Below are 27,893 nucleotides of genomic sequence, written 5' to 3'. Positions count from 1 at the left end.
CTCTTATCCAGAACTACTGGATTGACATCCACCGGTTGATTACTCAGATAACGACATTCACCCCTGACTTCACCCCGGCACAATATCTGCTCCACCATACCTCTCTCCCACAACGCACATATAGGAAATCACTGGTTCTACACCTTATCAACGCGGCAAACTTATGTGTCCCAGTACACTGGAGATCCACATCTCCCCCCACCATAACAGAATGGATTCAGCGGGTTGACAAGGTGGCTGAAATGGAAAGCCTTATTCACCAAACAGCAGATACACCAACTAAATACATGAACATCTGGGCTTGTTGGACCCACTTTAAATCGTCCCAAATACAGGTTAGTCCAACAACCCCCCACCCCACAGACTTAAGGGGTTCCACAAACACACAAACACCTGCATAAATCCATAACCTAATACTTAACTACCATTACTCTCTGTCTCCCCCCCCTTCTCCCCAATCCCCCCCCCCCACATCACTACATCACCTACACACTAAAAACTTTTAATCTTCTGAGGTACTACAAACGCGACCCCATACGTTGGGGAGATACCACTACATCAGAACCAGTTCCCTGGCCTGAGGTAGTACACCACTGACTAACATTCTCAAGTACTCCCCCACCCGGGCACAGCTAGTGCCCATATAGGGGTGCTCGGGTGGGAATGGAGATATTTCGGCTGGGAAAAACCTCACTTAGACATGGTATCTTACACCATAGGGATACCTTAGATATAACACAACTTTCACTCACGATTCTGATTCTCATTCTATATGCATTGGGTTTATTTTATTTTTTATTATTAACATTTTTCAATTTTAGTTTTATTCCGACTCCTATATACGGACCATAACAGGTTCAGCATATGCCGATTCCTACTGCATTTAATGTCATGCCAAGTGATATATACAATAGCCAAATATGATGTAACTATCAACTTTACTCATTGCCAACATGTAACATGTGCATATACCCGTTTTCCTTGTTATACTTTTGTGAAAACTTAATAAAATATTAAAAAAAAAAAAAAAAAGTACCCTGAGGAAATGCACGCAAGCACAGGGAGAACATACAGACTCCATGCAGATAGCATTCTCATCAGGGTTGTCATCATGTGATGATGTCATAACCACATAGTTAGATACACCTTCTTTAAGAAGAGTTTAGGTACTACTGCAACTCTCTCCTTAATGGCCTACCCTTAAGCAGGCTATCCCCCCTTCAGTCTATTATGAATGCTGCTGCTAGACTAATACACCTCACTAATCGATCCGTGACTGCTGCTCCTCTCTACCAATCCCTTCACTGGCTTCCCCTACCCCACCGTGTAAAATTCAAAATGCTAACCATAACATACAAGGCCATTCACAACATCGCCCCCATCTACATCACCAACCTCATCTGCAGATATCGCCCAAATCGTCCCCTCCGCTCCTCCCAGGACCTCCTACTCTCTAGCTCCCTTGTTACCTCCTCTCATGCTTGCCTTCAGGACTTGTCCAGAGCCTCTCCCATCCTCTGGAATTCCCTGCCCCAGTATGTCCGATCAGCCCCTACCCTGTCCACCTTTAGGAGATCCCTGAAAACTCATTTATTCAGGGAAGCCTATCCCACACCCACATAACTGTCCCTGAGCCACCCCCATCAAATCATTCTTTGCAGCTATTACCTTTTGTACCATCACCCCCTCCCTTTAGAATGTAAGCTCGACGAGCAGGGCCCTCCTGTACCTTTTGTATTGAACTGTACTGTAATTGTGTTGTCCCCCTTATACATTGTAAAGAGCTGAGTAAACTGTTGGCGCTATATAAATCTCGTATAATAATAATAATAATAATAATAATAATAATATTGCGGTGCATGCATATTTCCCCTTTTATCCCTTTAAAGACCAAGCAAGTACAGAAAAAAAAAACCTGCTGATCTGCCAGAAACACACCTAGCTCCTAACTCCTGTTGCAGGCTGACAATACACATCATTTTTGGAGATTGAGTGGTGTCATCCCTGCCCAGTTGCCATTTGCTGATCCAAAGTAAACTACTCAAACCCTCCCAGATCTCTTCAATATAAACACAAGGCTCGGTTCAGACTATAACCCGCATGTGAATCGCACAGGAACTGCACCACATTCCTGTGCAATTCACATGCGATTATGCGATTCAGTACGGTGTGTTTTGAATGGGCACCCCCCCCCAAATAGGGCCGCATGGTTGTTTTGTAACATGCGATCTGGTGTGATTCGTTGCAGGCAAGCGCACTGTGATTTGCGTGTCGATAACTTTTTACTGACACCCACAGCGGATCACAAGGGCAGTGCGATTGCAATGCTCTGCGAGAAATGCGTAAAGATTGCAGTGTTTCCCGCACCTTGTTAAGCCTGGTACACACTATTCATTTTTTTTGTCGGGTTGAACGGAAAAAACTGTCAGCTCCAGTCGGAGCCACTATACTGACTATGCAAAATAAGTACAATGATCTCCCCCTCTGAGCTGACAGAGATGACAGATGGCTCCCCCCGCCAGAACACTCTGGTCAGCGCTCTCTGCCATTGGCTGAGATTCCTGATCGGGAGTCGGTTGGCTGCTGGTTTTCCAGCATGCGCGTCCGACAGAAGCCGTCACAACAGCGGGCTTCACTCAGACAGACCAACATACAATACACACGGGCCGAATGTCGGCCTTTTTCTTTTGAACCGGCAAATGTCTCCCGACATTCGGCCCCTGTGTACGTGGCTTTAGTCTGAACCTAGCCTAATTATTCTGTAGTCCAAAAATAAGTATACAGAGGGCTAAATAATGTCCAACTCTGCACCCCGAGTTAAAAATGAAGGGCTACGAAGCCTAGAATCATGGATGCAGCATATGAACAGCTCCAATTAGGCCTTTATTTTACAGGTGAGGCTCAGCGGCTCTTTTTTACCGTGCAGCCGGCAGCCCCCCCCCCCCACTGCCTGCCTGAAAGAGACCGAAAACAAATAATCAAAAAATGCTTAAAATATTAATTGCAAATGCACTGCAAACAAACCCCAAATGCATGTAAACGTGCATGCAGAACTGTACACTGAACGTGAAGATTGCGGTGTAAACAAGCCCTTTGTGGGCCCTACAGTTCAGAGCATTGTTGACGCATTACATTTTAGGCACGTTTTAAATGCATTTAAGGGTACGTTCACACTGAACGCAGGTTTGAAATCGAGCGAGTTCAGCTGAACTCGAATGATTCCAAACCATTATTTCAGTGTGAGTCCAGGGGCGATTTAAAAGACATCTGTGCGGGTTCATGCAGGAGCTACTTTTGGAAATTGGTGCGGCGCCGCAAAGTTGGCGTTGCACCGATTGGGACAGTGCCGTTGCCGACAATAGGCTGTGATTTGGCTTGTCAAATCGCATGTCAATTTGTGCCGATGTGAACTGGGGTTAGGCACGCTACTATTGATCTCTATAGAACGTGTGTTTTGATGAAAGCCTATCAGAGATGCAGCATGCACACCTTTTTTTAATGCACCGCACATATAACGCACAGGTGTGAATGGGAAGTGTGGGGCTTTGAGACTTGCTACATTCCACACTAGACTTTAGCGATCCTGACCGCCTTATCGGAGTTCTTCTTTAACTGTTAAAGCTTGTGATTTATTCAGAGCTGTAATGTGTGACACAATCTCTCCTTTCTCTTTTATGAATTTGTTGGTTGCAATCTTTTGGCAGACATGTTAATTGGGCAGGGCCGACCTGGAAAAATAGAGCAGCACTCCCTGTCTAATTAGAAGCAGCACAATTATTCCCACAGAGCTGGCTACACTTTCCCAAACAGATGACCCATAATGTAAATGACATGAATAAAGAGTCTCATGATGTGGCTTGCTACGCCCTGCGTCACGTGCCGTCTGTGTTCGCCGTACCATGCAGTACAGTCCTTAAGATTCCGTCTGTAATGATGTTTTTCTAGGCTCCATTGGCAGTGCCGAACAATGGGTTTAAAGAGGCTGTGAGAAAATTATAAGACCCTGTACAGTAGCTGGAGAACACCATGGCAGGACCAAGGCAGTGAGCAGAGACGTGTACTCCGTCTCCTTATACCGATCGTCTCCCCAGACCCCACCTTCTCTGCCAACATTCATTGATATGGCCAGGTTCACCCAGTGCTGATTAGGCTGGCTTTTATTATATCTCCCCGGTAAGGGAAATCCCCCAAGACAGGGTTGCCAACTGTTCAGGCATTTGTGCGCAGTCATTAAAAAAGTAATTAAAGAGCACCAGACCAGCATGTGTGTGTGTGTGTGTGTGTATATATATAGATATATATATATCAATATATATATATCTATATATATAGATATATATATAGATATATATATATCTATATATATATACAGTATCTCACAAAAGTGAGTACACCCCTCACATTTTTGTAAATATTTTATTATATTTTTTCATGTGACAACACTGAAGAAATGACACTTTGCTACAATGTAAAGTAGTGAGTGTACAGCTTGTATAACAGTGTAAATATGTTGTCCCCTCAAAATAACTCAACACACAGCCATTAATGTCTAAACCGCTGGCAACAAAGTGAGTACACCCCTAAGTGAAAATGTCCAAATTGGGCCTAATTAGCCATTTTCCCTCCCCGGTGTCATGTGACTCGTTCGTGTTACAAGGTCTCAGGTGTGAATGGGGAGCAGGTGTGTTAAATTTGGTGTTATCGCTTTCACTCTCTCATACTGGTCACTGGAAGTTCAACATGGCACTTCATGGCAAAGAACTCTCTAAAGATCGGAAAAAAAATAATTGTTGCTCTACATAAAGATAGCCTAGGCTATAAGAAGATTGCCAAGACCCTGAAGCTGAGTTTCAGCATGGTGGCCAAGACCATACAGCGCTTTAACAGGACAGGTTCCACTCAGAACAGGCCTCACCATGGTCAACTAAAGAAGTTGAGTGCATGTGCTCAGCGTCATATCCAGAGGTTGGCCTTGGGAAATAGACGTATGAGTGCTGCCAGCATTGCTGCAGATGTTGAAGGGGTGAGGGGTTGGCCTGTCAGTGCTCAGACCATACGCCGCTCACTGCATCAAATTGGTCTGCATGGCTGTCATCCCAGAAGGAAGCCTCTTCTAAAGATGATGCACAAGAAGGCCTGCAAACAGTTTGCTGAAGACAAGCAGACTAAGGACATGGATTACTGGAACCATGTCCTGTCGTCTGATGAGACCAGGATAAACTTATTTGGTTCAGATGGTGTCAAGCGTGTGTGGCGGCAAACAGGTGAGGAGTACTAAGACAAGTGTGTCTTGCCTACAGTCAAGCATGGTAGTGGGAGTGTCATGGTCTGGGGCTGCATGAGTTCTGCCGGCACTTGGGAGCTACAGTTCATTGAGGGAACCATGAATGCCAACATGTACTGTAACATACTGAAGCAGAGAATGATCCCCTCCCTTCCGAGACTGGGCCGCAGGGCAGTATTCCAACATGATAACGACCCAAAACACACCTCCAAGATGACCACTGCCTTGCTAAAGAAGCTGAGGGTAAAGGTGATGGACGGGCCAAGCATGTCTCCAGCTCTAAACCCTATTAAGCATTTGTGGGGCATCCTCAAATGGAAGGTGGAGGAGCGCAAGGTCTCTAACATCCACCAGCTCCGTGATGTCGTCATGGAGGAGTGGAAGAGGACTCCAGTGGCAACCTGTAAGGTTCTGGTGAACTCCATGCCCAAGAGGGTTAAGGCAGTGCTGGAAAATAATGGTGGCCACACAAAATATTAACACTTTGGGCCCAATTTGGACATTTTCACTTAGGGGTGTACTCACTTTTTGCGGTTTAGACATTAATGGCTGTGCGTTGATTTTTTTGAGGGGAGAGCAAATTTACACTGTTATACAAGCTGTACACTCACTACTTTACATTGTAGCAAAGTATCATTTGTTCAGTGTTGTCACATGAAAAGATATAATAAAATATTTACAAAAATGTGAGGGGTGTACTCATTTTTGTGAGATACTGTATGCTTGTAACAAAACTTTCAGTTAGTACAGATCAGACTGGGGTTCCCAGTCACCCTGTGCCCCTAATAGACACAGGGTGACTTAGACATAGGAGGTGCATGGGGAGCTGAAGCAAGGGTTTCCCAACCTCTCCAAGGGATTCTGGGTTCTATGGGCCCAAAATGACTCCCGTCACAACACTTTTAAATAAATGGAAACATTTTTAAAATGGAATAAAACATGGAAGGTATCACCAAGGCAGAGGGCAGTGTAGTTAATAGGGCAGTGGATGGTGTCAGTAGAGCAGTGGACAGCTGCGCATTCCTGTGTGATTCACATGCTAACCAGTGCTTTTGTACCATACGATCCAGTGCAGGCAGCGACCTGTGTTTGGGGTTTCATTAACATTGATGCCCACTACAGATCGCAACTGTAGTGCATTTTGAACATGGTACAGGAAACGGGCACGGAACGCAGGCTAGAACAGCTGGACATAACCTTCCGGGACTACCCCCTGTCACAACAATGGCTGCGTCACCAAAGCACCTACGGGTCTTTGCAACCAGCCGGAAGACTAGGGGTACACAGAGGACATCGACCACCCAATTCACATTGGGATGCTCCACCCTTCTGGGAGTGGTACAGTCACATTCCCCCAGCTCTGTGCCAGGAGGTCAAGGACCTGCTCCGGAACATGTTACAAAGTAGGGTGATTTGGAAGAGTTGTATCCTTGGCTGTTCCTGTGGTCCTGGTACATAAGAAGGATGGATGTCTGCGTTTCTGTGTGGATTACTGCAAGCCAAATGCATGTACCCACAGGGTAGAAGAATCGCATATGGCACTGGGCTGAGCCAAATACTCCTCAACCCTTAACTTGGCCAGCAGTGTTCTGGTGAGAGATCAAGATCGCAAAAAAACTGCTTTCATTACACCCCTGCGACTGTTCTAATTTAATTGCATGCCTTTTGGGCTAAGCAATGCTACTAGCATGTTTCAGCACCTAATCTAGAGATGCTTAGGAGACTGTGCTAGTCTACTTGGACAATATCATCAATTTCTCCAAGACCTGGGTGGGCAGCGAACATGAAGGTGCAAGTCCTCTTCCCTAGGCCTTACATACTGTATGCTGGCCCAGACTAAACTCCCGAAAACAGCATTTGAAGCTGTGCAGTAAAACCACACAGTTGAGCTGCTTCCTCTCTGCCTGTCAAATACTCTCTGAAGATCAGTTCTCTTCTTCCTTTAGATCAGTGCTGGTATTTAGGGATGAGTCCATTACTGTAGAGGAGGGGCCCTTAGCTAGGAAATAAGTAAACCGCTTATGTTGTAGTTCATAGAATTTCGGTGGAGGACTTTTTTTTTCTCCCTTTGACCCACGTCCACCTCACCTTATACAGACTGCTTTTTCTCTCCCAATCATTTGTCATTTTTTATTTATATTCTATTATTGTTCCATTAAGATTCACTCTATTTCGGCACTAAGAGTGTTATAACTTACATCATTAATTGATGTTGTTTTGCTCTGCCGTTTGTTTTAACATTTACGCTGACTTGCAAGGTTGGAGAGTTGGGCAACAGCTGACCTAGTGGTTGCAGGTAACTGAGTCTGATATGGGACAAGGACTTATCTTCACCAGGCAGTCTTTATTGACACATAATAACCTATGCTGTCATTTTTGGCATTTGTTCCTCTTCTGTTAGGAGTGACATATTTGTGGAACGGTATTGTGGACAGTTTAAATAACAAAATGTTTAGCAGTTTCAGGGTGAAACTATTTCTGTGTTTCACCAATCATTAAAGGTCTGTATTTTAACCTCTGGAAGTATCTGAAAATCCAGTTAATATCAGTGTAGCGCTACTCCCGTAGGAGCCGCAGGAGTTACTTTTCCAAGCCTTCCCAACTTCAGCCCCAGCACTCATCAGGTTCATTCATTCTTTGTCCAAAAACCAGTCTAGGGGATGTTGTTTTTGTTGTTTTAATTTTTAGGGATGAGGGTAGTGGTGGGATACTCCATGAATGAGAACTGTGTACACTTAATCTTCCCTTCAGCTTAAGCAGTAGTAGAACCAGTAGAGCAAAGTCCGTTCTCTTTAGTTGACAATATCTGGACAGAGCTCTTCAGGACACCAGCCAGTCTCCCCTCTAACAGACCCATAGCCGACTAAACTAGGCACAACATAGGTAGCTAAAGCACAAGTCCCCAAGATCCAATAATGTCTGTATTCACCTGGCCCAAGGACAGATGGATGCCTCCTTCCAATCTTCCAAGCAGGGCACTCAAGTCATACTGGACAGATCTGTGGCAGACAGCTCCCCCTCAGTCAGCTTCTTCTAAGCACCTGGGCTTTCCCCCTCTTAGGTCATCCACCAGGGGCCTCCACATGGCAGCCTGTGCCTGAGAGGGTAGCGTGCCCCCCTCAGACTAGACTCCTCCATTCTAGGACAAGACCTAGAGCTCAGTGTGTTCACTGAATAAATACAGTCTCCCAGCATGCCATCAGAGCCTGCCTCTCTGGGATAGGCTAGGGCTTTATCCATATTCATGCTGCCATCTGCAAAGCTTCACACCTACTATCCCAAAACTTCTCAAGTCTCCTGGATATAGAGGAAGCTATAGACCAGAATGGCAGCAGCTAAACACACTGAGAAGTAGATTGCAGCTTCAATGATTACAGTGAGCAGAATATGCTTTTGCATGTCAGACCAAAGACAGCCACACTAACTACACAAACTGATTTATAACAAAAACACAACTAATACTAAGTTATCTAATCCAAGCAATTACCTAGGAGGGTGCTACATCAGGTTATGTCAATTGCATTATGACTGGTTCACACTGCTGTCCTGGTAGTGTGTGCCAACATAACAAACACTGGCACACTAGGGTTCCCTATCTTTTAAAATACAGATCACCCGAATAAACTAAGGGCTTATTCACATGAATGGCAGGATCTACCCCCCTCTTAAAAGTGATCCGTGGTGGACCACTTTTTCAGAGGCAGTTGACAGGCCTTCAGGAAGTGATGCCACTGCCTCCAGAAGCCCTGCTCTTTCTTTCTTTTCAATCCCAAAGGGGATTTTACACTGAAATACCCTCCCAGAACCATATGTCATTAACCCAGTGGTTCTCAACTCCAGTCCTCAGGACCCACTAATAGGCCAGATTTTAAGTATTACCTTGGGGAGATTCAGACTGGAATACTGCAATCACTGAGCAGCAAATGATATCACCTGTGATGTATTTCAGTTATCTTGCAGACCTGTCCTGTTAGTGGGTCCTGAGGACAGGAGTTGAGAACCACTGCATTAATCGAATGCCAAACTCATCATGTCGGGTTAGGATTGCCACAATGCAAAGTGAACCATTGTAACTGCAGTAATGTAAACAGATCCAAGTAGCCGCATGTCACATAGAAGGTGGGGGTGGTAAAAATGCAGATCAACTGACTGTTTCTACTGCCCCCAGGCCACCTATGTGAACTACGCTGCGACATACGCCAATACTCCACGATGCACAGCAGTGCTCTACCATATGTACCATGTGTTGAAAACGGGTCAGGTGTGATGTTGCTTGTGATGGGAAGCCTTGACATTAAATGGATTGCCTTATCGCAAAGCATATCAGTGCATGACATAACAATACAGAACTTTGTGAACCCAGCTTTAGTGGTTATGCTTTAGTTGTTACTAATAAGCTCCCATCACGTGTGCATGTCTTTTTTCTTCCAGATCGTACATTCAAAAACAAATAGCAAATACACCAGCAAAGCTCTTTGTTTTGCCTGGAGTCCTGTAAATGGACGCAGGATTTTTCTTGTCTTCACATGGCTTGACTAAGAGACCTGCAGAATGCAAGGGCACTGATTATCTATTATAAAACATTAAACACTTGACCAGTCCCCCTTTCCAAAATGACCAGATGACACATTTTACTTGGAGTCAAGTGGCCATAGCAGCCTTTTCTTACAAACCATTAAATACAACCATCACAAGAAAACAAGTTTAATGCATATCATACAGTCAATGCATAACAAATAAACCAACCTCAGCTTATGCCCATTCTAAGGTCTTTGAAGGCCTTTATACTCACGATTAACTGGTTGTATCTGCCACTTAATCAAAGGCCCCCAGCCGCAACTACACTGGCTCAGGGACAATTAATCACTTACGTACTACCAGATACAACCTAATTAATACCCCAATGTTACCACCATATTGTTAGGAAGGGACACCTATACCTCAGATGGGCCCAACCCACAATTTTCCACAATTATTTAACTAGCACTGCCTTCAAAAACCCAATAAACCCCCTGCCTGCTACTATGACAAGAAAATAAGGTCTAAGGTCTTTGAAAGCCTATATACTCATGATTAACCGGTTGTATCTGCCAACCAATCAAAGGCCCCCAGCCACAACTACATCTGCTCTGGAACAATTAACCACTTATGTGCTACCAGATACAACCTAATTAATACCCCAATGTTACCCCAGTCATGCTGGCCCTCTTACTAGTTTCATTCAGCTCCAGGCCATATACTTTCTGCTTTTTCACCATCTTCACTTCTATGTGACCACCTGAATTCCTAAATGTCCTCATGATTGAACCCTGTAGGGGTAAATTTTAAAGCTGAACCCTGGGTAACTGCTTGCTCTTGGATTTTGGAGAGCCAAGATATACTCACCTAATCCCCCTATCCTCTCAGCGCAAGACCGGTTCCTTTGGCTCTTGCCCCCCCCCCGCATTGGACTGTTCCTGACGTTTTCACGCCCATAGACCGGCTCTGGACGTGAAGATGGCAGGAACAGTCCACCACTGGACGTTGGGGAGAGCTGTTTTCCGGAGGATCAAAGGAGTTGTAGAGTCACAGGATACTCCAAAACAATAATAGCATTTAATGGGAGAATGAACTCTTTACTAGAGAAATCCTTACAGGCATACACTACAGTCCCAAATCATGCCTTACTCACAATGTCCCAGGAGCCATCTGTGGCATCCATAGGTAGATCCTCAGTGAGAACCTTCTCCAGACCAAAACTTCAGGGCAGTACTCCCCAACAAAAATTAGCAATCTCCTACAGGCCCTCAGCCTAGCTCTGGCTGAGGCTCAAGCTGCAATTTCTTATCTCACTAGCTATCTCCTAGGGGCAGTAGCCCCTGAAGAACTGGAATCCTCTCTGGAGGGGAAAGAACACTCTGGAAAGACCTCCCAGATTTTATCACCTCATCAGCTACCTTCTTGATGCCTCCTTCCAGGGACTGGTTGGGCATGATAAATGTTCATACTGTTCAATTGACTCTCTCTCTCTGCCCTATATTCTGGAAGCTTCTTCCAGAAGCATATTGGAGAAATCAAACACCCAGCTAGGAAACCCTAACCAGACAAAAACAGTCAATTACTGTTCCACCTTCATGATGACGCATAATACATGCAAACCGCGTTGAGGCTAGTTGTGTGACGCTGATGTTATTTCCGGCCCATGACCCGCACTGAAATTGAGGCTTGAACTGCACGCCGACTTACAGAAATGGAACGGCTAGCACAGGCCAATACTGGAACGCTGGAAAAACTCAGTGCCGGTTTAAGGCACTACCAAATGAGTGTAACCTTTTTTTGATAACTTTTAAGGAATAAATTAATGGAATTTTGCGCAGTGATGTCTGTTTTTCTTTACATGAGTACCTGAGAACCACATAAGGGACATATGAGAGAGTACTGCTGCATCTGCTGGGCATATTACTGATCATCTATTTAAAGGACCAGAGGGATTAAGGTTTAACACAGGCCTTTATATTACTACTTTCTGGTGAGTGCATATTGTGGAAGGTGGTGCTGAATCACGGAGCACAAGTGTTTTTGGACAGCACATTTTTACTTACGTTTGGCAAGTGGGACTAATACAAGAAGAACCTTACCTGGAACTTTTTTATAATTTACAGTATTTTTGCATGCACAATTGATTGTGAGTATTGATGTTAATGTATATTAAGTTGGGGTTGTCACTTTAAATATATTGTTAGATTTTCTGATACACATAAGTGATGTTATAATCAAAATGGTTAGCGAAGCTTCTTATTTCTATAAATTACTGTTCCACGACTGCAGTGAAACCAAAAACTAAATTTAGTTTCAGCCTAAATTTTGAGTTCCAGGCGTTTTTGAGTTTATTTAAGGTCAGCAGATACAAAAAGTATAACTGCTGACTTTTAATAAACACACACTCACCTGTCCCATGGTCCAGCGAAGCGGCCGCCCAAACCCTCATCTCTCCCCAGCGCTGGCATTGCAAGTGTGGGCACCCAGCTGTGACAGCTTGCAGCTTCACAGCTGGGTGCGCACTGCGCATGCGAGTAACAGGGTATTGAGCAATAATAAAAGTGAAAACTTTGAAGAGCTGGTTGTCATTCAGCGTTTTTAGGGACAAGTTGTTCCAGTGATTCACAGCCCTTAGTTCCAGCTGCACTCCAAGCAAGTACTCAAATACTCAGATAAAATACATACAATATATGGGTGCTGGTTCACTTGCCAAAGGATTTCAGCCCATCAAGTCTGAGATGTACACAGTCTGGACAAACAGTGGAGACCAAATTTTTCTCTATGGCAGCTAAGCAATACGGCTAGATTCCTGCCCACATCCTGTTAATGGACAGTAAAGGGAAGAGAAGCAGTTTGATGAGTTCATTCCTCTGTTCTTTCCTTCTTTTCCTTTTTCCTTCTTCTTCCTTTTTCCTTCACATGTTCATGCAGAATACATGATTGCCCCTTTTTGTCCCTTTGGAGCACTGCAACACATCTGATCAGCTCTTTGTCCTGCTTTTCCCTTTCCTGGTCTGAGCTTTGCTGTACAGAAAACTGGAAGAGGCTAATACCAAGTCCAGTTCAGTTACAGCCTGCATTTCAAAAACAGCAGCTTGTTAATTCAGGCCTCAGGGTAGACAAGCTCGGCACACCAGCTGTTGAAACTACAAATCCCATAATGCCTCTGCCTCTGGAAGTTATGCCAGTGGCGGTCAATCTTGCAGTGGTCCATGGGACTTGTAGTTCCACAATAGATGGACTGCCAAGGTTGACCACCCCTGTATTAATTAATACGGAGCTGCATTGATTTGAGTCTGCTATAGCTGCCTGGGGTTCAGCTGTAAATAGACAGAACTCATGACTAAGGCAGAGCATATGTCATCACCCAATGTGATAATGACCACTTTGCTATACTTAACTATAATAAACACAGGACACCATTTGGAGTAAAATTGGGCGTAGCGGCCATTTAATAACAAATAACCAAATATAAGAAAAAACATTCTTTAAACAGAAACAATATTAATAATGCAGTAACCATAAACATAAGGTTGCCGATCTTTGGAGGCACACAGTCTGAAACATCCACATTGTGTCTGCGGAACTACTTTCACAGTCCCCAGCCACACCACACTGGCTCGGAGACAACCCCAACTCTCTGCATATATCTCACAGTTCAACCTACCAGTTAAACCACGGCTAACTGGTATTACACATGGCACTCCACACCTTAGATGGGTCCCCAATATGATAATCACAGCAGATTTTACAATGCCTTCAAAGACCCCAACCGCCATAACCAACAAAAGGGAATGTATCCAGTGCAGGGGTGGGAGGGCGGGAACTTTCTTCTTTAACAATCTTCCTCCAATGCCTAAAACTTTGCAATCCCAGCTTGAAGACCCCTTGGGGCCCCTCCTACCACTGTGCACCCACCAATCACTGTACATGCACCTTCCTATGTTCACCTTAATTATCCCTTTCTATCCCTGATTCCCCTGTTTGCCCAGTCACGTTAGCCCTTCGCTTATTTTTTTATTTTTTGCTTCGGGCTTCTCTTTAAAAATATTGACAGTAAGATGACACGGGGGCAATAATGGGTGGAGTTGGGAACAACTGGCTTACAGAATGGAAGGCTTAATATAGGTTCCCAGAATCAACAGGTTGGATTTTAGGCCTGATTAACACCTATGCATTTTTAGTGCTTTTTGCATTTTGCAGATTTGCACTACAGAACGTGTTCCATAGGAAACCATGTTAACTGCTTCAGCCCCGGAAGATTTGGCTGCTGAATGACCGGGCCATTTTTTGCGATTCGGCACTGCGTAGCTTTAACTGACAAGTGTGCGGTCGTGCGGCGCTGTACACAAACAAAATTGATGCCCTTTTTTCCCCACAAATAGAGCTTTCTTTTGGTGGTATAAGATCATCTCTGCAGTTTTTATTTTTTTGCGTTATAAACAAAAAAAGAGCGACAATTTTGAAAAAAACACAATATTTTGTACTTTTTGCTATAATAAATATCCCCATTTTTTTTTTTAAAAAAAAGCACATTTTTTTCTCAGTTTAGGCTGATATGTATTCTTCTACATATTTTTGGTAATAAAAATTGCAATAAGCGTATATTGATTGGTTTGCGCAAAAGTTATAGCGTCTACAAAATAGGGGACACATCGGACACTTTTGACACATTTTTGGGACCATTGGCATTTATACAGCGATCAGTGCTATAAAAATGCACTGATTACTGTAAAACTGTCACGGGCAGAGAAGGGGTTAACACTAGGGGGCGATCAAGGGGTTAACTGTGTTCCCTCTCTGTGTTCTAACTGAAGGGGGATGGGGCTGTGAAGGGGAGATGATAGATCGCTGTTCATACTTTGTATGAAAACAAGATCAGTCTCTTCTCCTCTCAGAGAACCGGGATCTGTGTGTTCACACACACAGATCCTGGTTCTCGGTGTGTCACGAGCGATCGCGGGAGCCCGGCAGTCATCGCGCCCGCCAGGCACTCACATCGGCTTCTGGGCGCGAGCAGCGGGCGTGCGTTGTTTCGCCCAGCCGTGCCATTCTGCCGCAGTAAAACTGCGGCGGCTGGTTGGCAAGTGGTTAAATGGACTGTAGTGCAAATCTGCAAAATGCAAAAAGCACTAAAAATGCATAGGTGTGAATCAGGCCTCACACAGTAGATTGGTCATTGGGAAAAATAATCCCGGGAAGTTAGGCTGTGTCCCCTACCATTCCCTACCATTTATCTAACTGTTAACATTTAGAGTTTAACCGTAACTTTAAACTGAATCTCCAGGCTTAACAGAAAAATAAAATCATGACATTTAGTCCTAGACAGCACGTAGTCATCTTGTGATCTTTAAACAAGGTTGTTTTTTTTTTTTTTTTTTTGCAAACAGTTTGGGGTTTGTTTACTGAGGGAAGAAGTGAAAGTTCACGTTAAAATACACTTGATAACACTATTTCACAGAGTTCATGAATCCACAAAGCAGCTGTTGTCCTAAAATATGGGCTGGACAATCCATGGGCCTTTTGTATTCTTCTTTGCTGATTAAAGATATATTGCAGACAAAGATGAAACCAATCCATGAACTACTAATGATTTCCAGGAAACTATGCTGCTGTGTTCAAATCAGAAAGTCCCCTCAGTGTACCTTACAGAAAGCCTTGCAGCTAAATGCAAGGCCTGCATATTTACTACCAGCCCCCTTTATTTTAAAAAATCCACAAAAAAATTAAAGCATTGAGAAAATTTACACAGTGCATTTTTGTTAAATATTTTATTATACCTTTTCATGTGACAACACTGAAGAAATGACACTTTGCTACAATGTAAAGTAGTGAGTGTACAGCTTGTATAACAGTGTAAATTTGTTGTCCCCTCAAAATAACTCAACACACAGCCATTAATGTCTAAATTGCTGGCAACAAAAGTGAGTACACCCCTAAGTGAAAATGTCCAAATTGGGCCCAAAGTGTCAATATATTGTGTGGCCACCATTATTTTCCAGCACTGCCTTAACCCTCTTGGGCATGGAGTTCACCAGAGCTTCACAGGTTGCCACTGGAGTCCTCTTCCACTCCTTCATGATGACACCACGGAGCTGGTGGATGTTGGAGACCTTGCGCTCCTCCACCTTCTGTTTGAGGATGCCTCACAGATGCTAAATATGGTTTAGGTCTGGAGACATGCTTGGCCAGTCCATCAACTTAACCCTCAGCTTCTTGAGCAAGGCAGTGGTCATCTTGGAGGTGTGTTTGGGGTCGTTATGTTGGAATACTGCCCTGCGGCCCAGTCTTCGAAGGGAGGGGATCATGCTCTGCTTCAGTATGTCACAGTACATGTTGCTATTCATGGTTCCCTCAATGAACTGTAGCTCCCCAATGCCGGCAGCACTCATACAGCCCCAGACCATGACACTCCCACCACCATGCTTGACTGTAGGCAAGACACACTTGTCTTTGTACTCCTCACCTGGTTGCCACCACACATACTGGACACCATCTGAACCAAATACGTTTATCCTGGTCTCATCAGACCACAGGACATGGCTCCAGTAATCCATGTGCTTAGTCTGCTTGTCTTCAGCAAACTGTTTGCTGGCTTTCTTGTGCATCTTTTTTTAGAAGAGGCTTCCTTCTGGGACGACAGCCATGCAGACTTTTTGATGCAGTGTGCGGCGTGTGGTCTGAGCACTGACAGGCTGACCCCCCACCCTCTCAACCTCTGCAGCAATGCTGGCAGCACTCGTATGTCTCTTTCCCAAAGACAACCTCTGGATATGACGCTGAGCACGTGCACTCAACTTCTTTTGGTCGACCATGGCCTGTTCTGAATAGAACCTATCCTGTATGGTCTTGGCCACCGTGCTGCAGCTCAGTTTCAGGGTCTTGGCAATCTTCTTATAGCATAGGTTATCTCTAGGTAGAGCAACAATTCTTTTTTCAAGATCCTCAGAAGTTTTTTTTGCCAAAAGGTGCCATGTTGAACGTCCAGTGTTCAGTATGAGAGAGTGAGAGCGATAACACCAAATTTAACACACCTTCTCCCCATTCACACCCAAGACCTTGTAACACTAACGAGTCACATGACACCGGGGAGAGAATATGGCTAATTGGGCCCAATTTGGACATTTTCGCTTAGGGGTGTACTCACTTTTGTTACCAGCGATTTAGACATTAATGGCTGTGTGTTGAGTTATTTTGAGGGGACAGCAAATTTACACTGTTATACAAGCTGTACACTCACTACTTTACATTGTAGCAAAGAGTCATTTCTTCAGTGTTGTCACATGAAAAGATAGAATAAAATATTTACAAAAATGTGGGGTGTGCTCACATTTGTGAGATACTGTATATATATATATATATATATATATATATATACATATATATATATATATATATATATATATATATATATATATATATATATATATACATATATATATAAATATACATATATAAATATATATATATACATATATATATATATATATATATATATATATATATATATATATATATATATATATATGCATATATATATATATATATATATATATATATATACATACATATATATATATATATATATATATATATATATATATACATATATATATATATATATATATACATATATATATATATATATATATATATACACATATATACATAAATATATATATATATATATATATATATATATATATATATATATATACTATTTCACCAAAAGTATTGGGACTCCTGCCTTAAAACGCACATGAATTTTAATGACATCATAGTCTTAGTTCGTAGGGTTCAGTATTAAGTTGGCCCACCCTTTGCAGCTATAACAGCTTCAGCTCTTCTGAGAAGGCTGTCCACAAGGTTTAGGAGTGTGTCTATGCAGTGGTGTATTTAGGTTTTGTGCTGTCCTAGGCCTGACTAAACTTGTGCACCCCCTAATTTAAATATGACCCACCCCTTTCTGTCAAGGACACGCCCCTTCACGTGTAAGACCCACCCTATCAGCTGTAAACCACACCCCTTACTCTTTAGGCTCCACTTTGATGGCGCTATATAAGTACCTGAAATAAATAAATGAATTATAAATTAGTAAAGTGACAGTGATCACTGCATTAGTGTCACTGGTCCCCAAAAAAGTCAGACAGGTCTGATTTGTCCGCCGCAATGGCGCAGTCCCACCATGTGCATGAAAGAGTAAAGACCAGGTATTCATTGTGTAAATTCATAGTGTAGGAAACGCTTGTAGCTTGGGAACGAGCAGTTTTATGTGTGAGTAGCAGCTACTTGTAATGTATTTTTAATCAAATAAAATGGATTTACACTATGGGTGCCCATGCCCGGTCTTTACTCTTTCAACGTGTACATGGAGTAGAGAAGTAAATATGACGCTGACCCGATCTATCTGTCACGAGGCGTAGATATTTTATTGTTCCAGTGAGTGAGGACACATGGGGGGGGGCACAGAGTGTTACACCTGGGGCACTGGAATAATGCATAGAGGCACTGAGCACTTTCATATCACAGCTTATTATTGTACATAAATTATGTATCGACTATAGCACGGAGCACTTTGGAGCATACGAATTTTCACTGAATGCCGACTGTTTAATGAATTTGTAGCACAAATCACTTTATTAGTATCTGTATATTAATTCAATGCATATTGATCACTTTATATTTGATTGATCCTATTGCTCCTAAGATAGAAAGCAGTTGTAAACGAAATGCAACTGCTCTTGTTGAGCACAGAAGGAAGAGACATGGTGCTTTCTTTCATCAAAGAGATAGCTTCTGTCCCTGCCTGTAACCTATCAGACCCATGTGGCATTTAGTTGCAGCTTTTGTCCAGGTCTGACAAGCAGCAGGTCTGCACCACACATTATTTAGGAGGAGGATTAACCAGTGATTGCTGGACGGGCAGGCGGGTGGGCTGGCCTGCCTGTGAGTTCCCCTCGTCCTCCTCTCTCTCGAGTCGACAGAGCCCGGGCAGGAAGGATGCCATGAAGGAAAGTAGTCGGAGCATTAGGCTCCGGCAGTTGTACTGAGTGCGGCCGGTCTTGGCAATCACTGCCCGCTTTATGGGGGTGCCAGTCGCTGCCCCCGCACAGTCCGCCCCATGCCATAATGACACTGATATAATGACATACAGTGTAACGGCTACACAAAAGCCGCCAGCCGCCGCTGACTATTTTGCAGCGGGAGACGGGAAGAGGGGAGAACTTTTTAACATGTGGGGGGCGGCTTATTTGCCGCCCCCCCCACAAAGTGTCGCCCTAGGCCTGGGCCCTGTTGGCCTAGGCTAAGACACAGCACTGTCTCTATGGGAATGTTTGACCATACTTCCAGAAGTTCGTTTGTGAGGTCAGGAACTGATGTTGGACGAGAAGGCCTGGCTATCGGGTTGAGTTTAGGACTCTGTGCAGGCCGGTCAAGTTTCTCCACCCCAAACTCGATCATCCATGTCTTTATGGGCCTTACTTTGTGCACTGGTTCAAATCATTTGGCGGAGGGGGGGTTATGGTGTAGGGTTGTTTTTCAGGGGTTGGGCTTGGCCCCTTAGTTCGAGTGAAGGGAACTCTTAAGGCGTCAGCTTGCTTTTATCCAGCCTTTGGGGCACTATTCCTCCCCCTGATATCAATAGTGGGGTACTATTCCGTCCATTGACACCAATGATGGGGCTATATTCCTTCCACTGAAATCAATGATAGGACACTATTGCTCCCACCGATACCAATGATTGGGCACTATTCCTCCCACTGACGCCAATGATGGGGCACTATTCCTTCCACTAACACCAATGATGGGGCGCTATTTCTTCCACTGACACCAATGATGGGGCACTATTCCTCCCACTGAAACCAATGATGGGACACTATTCCTCCCACTGACACCAATGATGGGGCACTATTCCTTACACTGATACCAATGATGGGGCACTATTCCTTCCACTAACACCAATGATGGGGTGCTACTTATTCCACTGAAACAAATGATGGGGCACTATTCCTCCCACTAAAACCTTAGATGGGGCACTATTTCTTCCACTGAAACCAATAATGGGGCACTATTCCTCTCACTGAAACCAATGATGGGGCACTATTCTTCCCACTAAAACCAATGATGGGGCACTACTCCTCCCACTGAAACCAATGATGAGGCACTATTCTTCCTCCTACTGACCACAGGTGCTTTCAAGTCTTGTTTTTTCCTCGAGAATAGAGTGTATCTGTGAAGAAAACATGGAGTTTACAATTTTCCATTTTATTCTGCACAAGCTTACAGCTTTCGTGTCCACCCCAAGGTGTTCTTTTGACTTTTGGCCAGTATAATGGCCCCTATTAGTTGGTATTCAATGTGTTGACCCCTTCTAGTTGGTGGTGGTTGGTGATTATGGTGTCCCTTCACTTTTGGTGGCCAGTGGGAGCGTAAGAGTAATTGATTTCAGTAGGTTACTTACCTTGGAAAGCTCCTTGTCCCATTGCGTTGGCTCTTGCCTCCGAGTCCTGACTATGAAAAGTGACCTCAACACTAGAACTATGCCGTCCTCTTGGGTAGGAGATCCATCTGCCTTGATGGTGCCTGTGATGCACCCTGTCTGTGGCACACCTGCCACATCACTTTGCTGTTGGCAGCAGAATGAGCAGGGGAACTGAGCATGTGCTGCATGGGGTGAAGAGTTAGATGAACAGTTTGCAACAATGAATAGAGAGAACAGTTTTATAAATAGTGAAATAGTAAATATGTGAATTAAAGCATCTACAGGCTTTGATTTTTGTTAATTTACGAAACCAAAGAACCTCCCTCTGTGCCTGAGGACATGGCATCTTATCATTGCCAAACATTGTGTGCCGAGGCCTGCCTTGGAATTGACGTCAACAATAAATGTTACTTATGTAACTTTTAAAAAGTCTTTAAAGTTCACATGTTGCTGTGCTGGTTGTTTACGACATATGGCGTATGGTCATGCAGCTCTTTATGGTAACTACTGACATGTATTTGGGTCGCCAAGGTGTTGATAATTCTCAATTTTTCCGCATACTAAGATTTTTCAGAGCAAACCATTGTTAGGTCTGTCTGTTTCCAGCACACACAAGAAGTCTTATATGTGATGAGGGTCACCCAACAGAGCGCCTGTTGTACTATTTTGACAAAGGTCATGTCTCTGTTTCCTGGCTGCCCCCCTATCTTGCTCTGTCTGTTAATACATGTGTGGGATTGAGATTTCATGATTGAGAGTATGTCCTCAGTTAAATATAGAGGTCAATGAGTTGTACTTAGACCCATAGAGGTCATTGCGCGACCCAGTGACCTCTCTGTGTTCACAATGGGACCACATTAAGGAACTGAGCATGATAATGTGGTCTTGCTTATGGAAACTGAAAGGCAATGGAAAATACCACGTTATACTTGGCTGTTTTTTTTTCCCATATGTCTCAGTTTGGCCAGGTCAGGTCTAATTTTTCATCACTCGAAATCAGTTACTTGGAAATGTTATTTTTCTGAGAGCTCATACAATGAGGTATAGGAAAAAGGTTAAAGTGGCCCTGCCACGCTACTAATAAACCGAAACCCCAGGAAAAAAATAAAAATTAATGGCAAATTATGCAGCTATGTATTCATTAAAAATCGGTATGAGTATTTTTAAAGCAACTAATATAAGAACCTGAATTTGACTTGGTATCCGCCTTTTGCAGCCCACTGTATAACAGATGTACAGGACACCAGGGACAGCTCCTGGATGGGGGGTATGTTTCCCCTTTGTTTAGGTTGTGGTCCTTTTACCCTATGTTCACATCTATGCACTTTTTTGTGTGTTTTCCGTTTTGCAGAAACATTTATGTGTTTTTTAGCCAGTGCATTTTTGAAAAGGGTCAGGGACTTTTTTCCCGCAGCAGATTGCGTTTTGCGTGTAATAGACTTAAATTGAGTCACACCAGAAACGCAAGTGCTGCGTTTTTGATGCGTTTTTTAAATTCATTTTGTGTTTTTTTTTTTTACTTTCCCTTTAAAAACACTGTATATAGCTGGTTGCTAAGGAGCGAGCCGGGAAGCTGGCTGCTGCGTTCTTAACAACTGATGAGTCATCAGCTGTCAGTGGGGTTTCCCGCTGACAGCTGACTGTAAAAAAAAGAATTGCTGGCTAGAAAATTCCCCCCTTCTGAACCATACCAGGCCCCCCCTGCCCCAAAGCACCTTGGTGACAAGTACCTCTTCCTCACAACCTTGGCCGGTGGTTGTGGGGGTCTGCAGGCAGGGGGCTTATCAGAATCTGGAAGGTCCTGTCCACCCTCTATGTGAATGAGTATGGGGTACACTGTACCCCTACCCATTCACCAAAAAAAAAAAAACAGCAGTGTAGTGTTACAAAAAAACAAAAGACGTTTTTTGACAAGTCCTTTATTAAAAATGAAGACTGTCCCTCCGTCGTAGCTCCAGCGTCAATCACGATGTCTTCTTTCTCCCCTTCTTTCGCCTATGTCTTCTTTCTCTGCTTCCTCCGCCAGTCTCCTTTCTCCGCTTCCTCCACCGATGTCTCCTTTCTCCGCTTCCTCCACCGATGTCTCCTTTCTCCGCTTCCTCCACCGATGTCTCCTTTCTCCGCTTCCTCCACCGATGTCTCCTTTCTCCGCTTCCTCCACCGACGTCTCCTTTCTCCGCTTCCTCCAGCAATGTCTTCTTTCTCCGCTTCCTCCAGCAATGTCTTCTTTCTCCGCCAACGCCACCGACCTGCTGAAAATAAAAAAAAATGCTCCGCCTTCGATGCTGGCTCCCGCCATTCTGTAGAGTGAGGGTTTCTGGGGTGATCCACTAAAGGGGGTAAACTGACTTGCAGTTTTCCTAGAATTATTAAAGTGGCATTAAACCCAAAAGCAAACATATATTATATAGAGGAGTAACAATTTTTAGATGTGGTGGCTGCATTAGTTTCCTTTTTTATGCTTTATATTTATTTATTTTTTCATCTTTCCATCTATTAAATCTTCTGCCCTTCTTGTTGTTTTAACTTTGGATAGTAAAACTTTTTTTTTCTGCCAGTAAATACCTTATACAGTCTACTTCATGTTTCTTGTCTGGTAAAAAGCCTAGGCTAATGACATGATGCATAGCGCTCTCTCTAACTCTTGTGAGAATTTGCCAGGAAGGGGGGGGGGGGTGAGTTATAAGAGGGCCAATGAGAGCTGCTGAGCTCAAGGTGAGCTTCTGTGTGTCTGTGTAAATCCAGGAAGTGAACAGGCAGCAGCTTCAGCTGCCCACAGTTAAAATGATTGCAGCCAGACTCAGTGGAGGGAGATTTCTGCTGCATATTTGGCAAGTACAGAATCACAGTATATATAAAATAATATGCAAAGTGGTTGGAGGGAAGCTTCAGAATGGCAAAGATGTTTATTACAAATTATGTGAGCAGACTATAGTTCCTCTTTAAGTAAAGTTTTATTTTAATCTGCTAATACATTTAACACTACCCTCCCCCCAGGCTGACAATGCTGCTGTCTGTGCCTCTTGTTCTCATTCCTCCAGAGTTGTGTCTCACTAATGCAGACCTCCCAACTATTAGCAAAAGTGTGTAGGCATAGGACACATCCCCTTTCATGCCTACTTAAAGGAGAATTATACAAAAAAAGGATTAGTTAAAGTGGATGTAAACCCAATGTCATCCTTTCTAAACTACTGCCATAGGGGTTATCTATAAGGATATACATGTCTCCTGTATGTATCTTTACCTGTCAAATGTCTCCCCTCTGTCTGTTATGAGACCCGAAAAACTGCAGATTCTGTGGGCGGGGTCTGTTGTCTGGAGCTCGGTGGGTGGAGTCGTGATGTCAGTAGTCTCCCCGCCCACCTCTACACTCCCCTTGTCAATATGCATTTTCTCCTGTGTATTTCTAACACTGAACTTCTGCTATGATCTCTAACATCCAGTGAAAAGACAGGAAAGTAACCACATGACTTCAGCATGCCAAATCATGGTGAGGTGTGGAACAGCCAATCCTTGCAGAGCTGCTGAAGAAAGGAGTGGGGGAGGGAATTAAAAAATAATGCATGTCTTAGGCTAGTGCACGAGATATGTAAATCACCTGTCACTCACAGCAAGGGGGAGGATTTGACAACGTTTTTCTCAGTTTGTCAAGATTTTTCTCACTGAACAATAAAAGAGGATTGCTCAGAGATGGATTAACTCTGTGTGGCAAGACTGGGCTCAAATGATAGGAAATCTTATACTCTACAGTATGATATATAAACATTTTTTTTCGGGTGTACATTAACTTTAAGCCCAGAATTGCTTTTTATTTTTACCACTACTATTCATTTATACTGTACTGGCATTTGAAATGTAGGCCTCATTCACACGAGGCGGACTCCCTTTCCGGTCCGCCGGCTTAGCGGGAGATCTCTCCGTTGATCTCCGCTGAGCCGGCGGATGACAGGTCCCTCTCTGCTCACTGAGCGGGGAGAGGCTTGTCAGGCGCCGCTGCCGCCTATGGAGGAATCGGATGAAAATGGACAGCATGTCCGTTTTCATCAGATCTCACCCGATCCGATCCGCCAGCGACGGATCTGGACGTAGGGCCATCCGTCTGCTTTTTGTGGATCGGACCGGGTCAGATGTCAGCGGACATGTCCTCGCTGACATCCGCCGCTCCATAGGCTAACATGGAGCGTCCGTTCAGATCCGCCGTCAAAACTGACAGGCGGACCTGAACGGTCCGATCGTGTGAAATGGGCCTTACAAATGCAGCAATTTAGTAATTGGATGACAGATGTAGCACTGGGAAACACTTTTTGAAAAATAAAATAAGATTTTATATACAACTACAGTATCTAGATCAGACCAAAATGAGGGACAAATGAAGAGGAAAGAGGGACAGAGGCAGTGGCGGCTGGTGGTAATTTTTTTGGGGGGGGCGGCAAACAGTCCTACCATCCCCCCCCAGTCGGTCGGGTCTGGTGCACTTACCCCATCTATGGTGGGCAGCGCTTCTCCCAGGCTTCACTGGTGACTTTCCTTGCTCGGCGCCGGCGATGAATTTACCCTCCCCTGCTCTTCACGGGCATTGCAGCAACTTCCGTTTCCTCCCTCCTCCACCTGCTTCTGATTGGCCGGATTGAGGATCGGTGTTCCAATAGTGAATATTCATTCCCTGTTGTAACACTTGGGTGGGCTCGTAGCGCAATGTTCTGCGCCACGAGCCCACCCTATTTTGAAGCCTATTAGAGCCTCTGGCTCTTACCAGGTGCTTCAAAAAAACACCCCTGCCGATGTAATTCATGCGCCCGGTGTCCTGAAAGAGGCTGTACGCATGAATGGAAGGTGGTGGCCGTAGATAGAGGGGGCGGCCCTTGGGCGTCCCTAATTGACGGGCCGCCACTGGACAGAGGGACTTTGTTCCAAATCAGGGACAGTCCCTCGAAATCAAGGACAGTTGGGAGCTATGCTAATACAGGAGGTGTGTTACTAGCAGGATCACCAGGTGAAAACAGACAAAAAAGCCATAGAAAATAAAACTGAAGCAGCCACCACATCTAATGATTGGTAATGCAATATATTAGTATTTTGGTTTTGGGTTTAATACCATTTTAAGATCCTTGTTCAGGCAGTTTGTGTGATAGTTTACTATAATGTGCACTGCGCTCACAAATAATCTAAAGCTAAATAAATATAAAATAAATTAAAATCAATACAGCAATATACAGTGCCTTGAAAAAGTATTCCTACCCCTTTTCACATTTTGTCATGTTACAACCAAAAACGTAAATGTATTTTTTTGGGATTTTATGTGATAGACCAACACAAATTTGCACATAATTGTGAAGTGGAAGGAAAATGATAAATGATTTTCCAAATTTTTTACAAATAAATATGTGAAAACTGTGGTGTGCATTTGTATTCAGCCCCCCTGAGTCAATACTTTGTAGAACCAACTTTCTCTGCAATTACATCTTTTCGGGGATGTCTCTACCAGCTTTGCCCATCTAGAGAGTGAAATGTTTGCCCATTCTTCTTTGCAAAATAGCTCAAGCTCTGTCAGATTGGAAGGAGAGTGTCTGTGAACAGCAATTTTCAAGTCTTGTCACAGATTTTCAATTTCATTTAGGTCTGGACTTTGACTGGGCCATTCTAACACATGCATATGCTTTGATCTAAACCATTCCATTGTAGATCTGGTTGTATGTTTAGGGTCGTTCTTCTGCTGGAAGGTGAACCTCCGCCCCAGTCTCAAGTCTTTTGCAGACACTAACACTAGTGTCAGCCCAGCCCAGCCCAGCTGGGGAGGAGTTGTTGGTGGAAAAGCTGGAGTAAGAGAGTGAGGAAGCTCCCTTAGTCTGGGGGGGTGATCTTGGCCCAATTTCCGGCCTAGCAGCCTGTGGCAAACAACACTTGTCCACCCAGATGGAGGTCCAGGTGGCACATAAGACCCTGGATCACCTGACCTCCCCCGAATATATAGGCTCTGCCAGCAGGCCAAGGGATTAAACAAAATTCCTGCCCATTGGCCGAGATACCCCATATACCAGTGGTTCTCAACCTTACTAGAGCTGTGACCCCTTGATAAAATTTCTCAAGTTGTGGGGACCCCTAACAGTAAAATTATTTTCGTAGCGTGGGTTGTCAGCACCCAAGGCAAGGCAAGTAATTTTCATCCCTAACCCACGGATATTTAGCGCTCCCTGAATCCCTTCCACTTAGGATGTACCACTCTTTATTTTTGTTCTGCTTTCTTTCCCTTTTATCTCTCTCTATCCTAATTTCTTGTTTTTTTTCCCTATCCCTCTCTCGCCGTCTTTTTTGTTCTTTCTCTTATTCTTTCTCTCTCTCTTTCTCTTTGCTCCTCCCCCTATTTTCCTCTCCCTTCCACGTATTCTCTATTTTTATTTCCTTCTCTTACTCCTTGGTAGAGGGGGGGGATGGTATGAGTGGCAGTGCTGGCAGGGAGTTGGGATGAGTGGCAGTGCTGGTGTGGGGTGGGATCAGTGGCAGTGCTGGGGGGAGTTCTGATCCGCCAACTTAGGTGCTCTTGATCAAAGTCATCTGCTGATCTGAGAACTGTAGTGGGGACTTTTAATGGCAACAATAATCACAGGTAGTGTTACTCACTGTGTCTCCGACTTTGTGGTATCTCGCAGCAGTGACACCTATGCCGAAATCAGGAGATAGGGTCTCCTTCAGCCCCTCCCACTTCACATTCTTCAGCAGTCAACTGACCTCTAGTCACTTCCCCCCAGCCATGCTCTGAACTGAATGGGCGGCTGTGAAGAGGCTGAGTGGGCAGCCACAGGCTACAGGGACAGCCGTTCTGGGCGGCGGTGAAAAGGCTGAGAGAGCAGTGCAGGCTTCAGGAACAGCCCAGGATTCAGTGACCCCTGACAAATCGTCATTCGACCCCCGAGGGGGTCCCGACCCCCAGGTTGAGAACCACTGCCATATACCCATACCCTGACCTTGAGTTGTCCTTCTCAATCAAATACCTCCAAGTGCCTGGCCACCTAGTGGTAGAAGAGGAAAGTACAACCAGGTCAAACTTAGGGAGAAATCAATGGATCCCTAGCAAATACCTACAGTAGCTACTCCTGACAAGGAATTTGGTGAGGAGCTCCCTGACTAAACCCCAGGGCTCTACACATACAAATGTGCTAGCTGGTCCTGCGAATTAAGTGATGTGCTGGAGGTTATAGAGAGTAACAGTCTGCAGCAAGTGATGTGCTGGAGGAGGGAGGAGAGGTAACTTCAAGCAAAAGTGTGCAGGAAGAAGTTGAAGGATTATGTACATGCCATTGATTCTTTACTGGGCATCCCATATAGTCAATCCCCATCCAAGTTATATCCCTCAATAAAAAAAAAAAAAAAAAGTTCAGTGACCGTTTCATGACTCAGAATGCCTGAAGTGAAGGCAGGGCTGGCAGGTTGTCAGACAATCCAAAATTTCAGCAGTCCCTACGGGGGGGTACCGCTACTTGCTTTTAGGCCAAAAAGTTCAATGGTGGTCTCATCTGATCAGAGCACCTTCTTGCAGATGTTTGCTGTGTCCCCCACATGGTTTCTCGCAAACTGCAAACAAGACTTCTTATGACTTTCTTTTAACAATGG

This window comes from Aquarana catesbeiana, linkage group LG04 (genome assembly GCF_042186555.1).
Source record: "Aquarana catesbeiana isolate 2022-GZ linkage group LG04, ASM4218655v1, whole genome shotgun sequence".
NCBI classification, from domain to species: domain Eukaryota; kingdom Metazoa; phylum Chordata; class Amphibia; order Anura; family Ranidae; genus Aquarana; species Aquarana catesbeiana.
The sequence above is the reverse complement of the archived record's forward strand: the minus strand, read 5'-3'. Positions refer to the sequence as shown.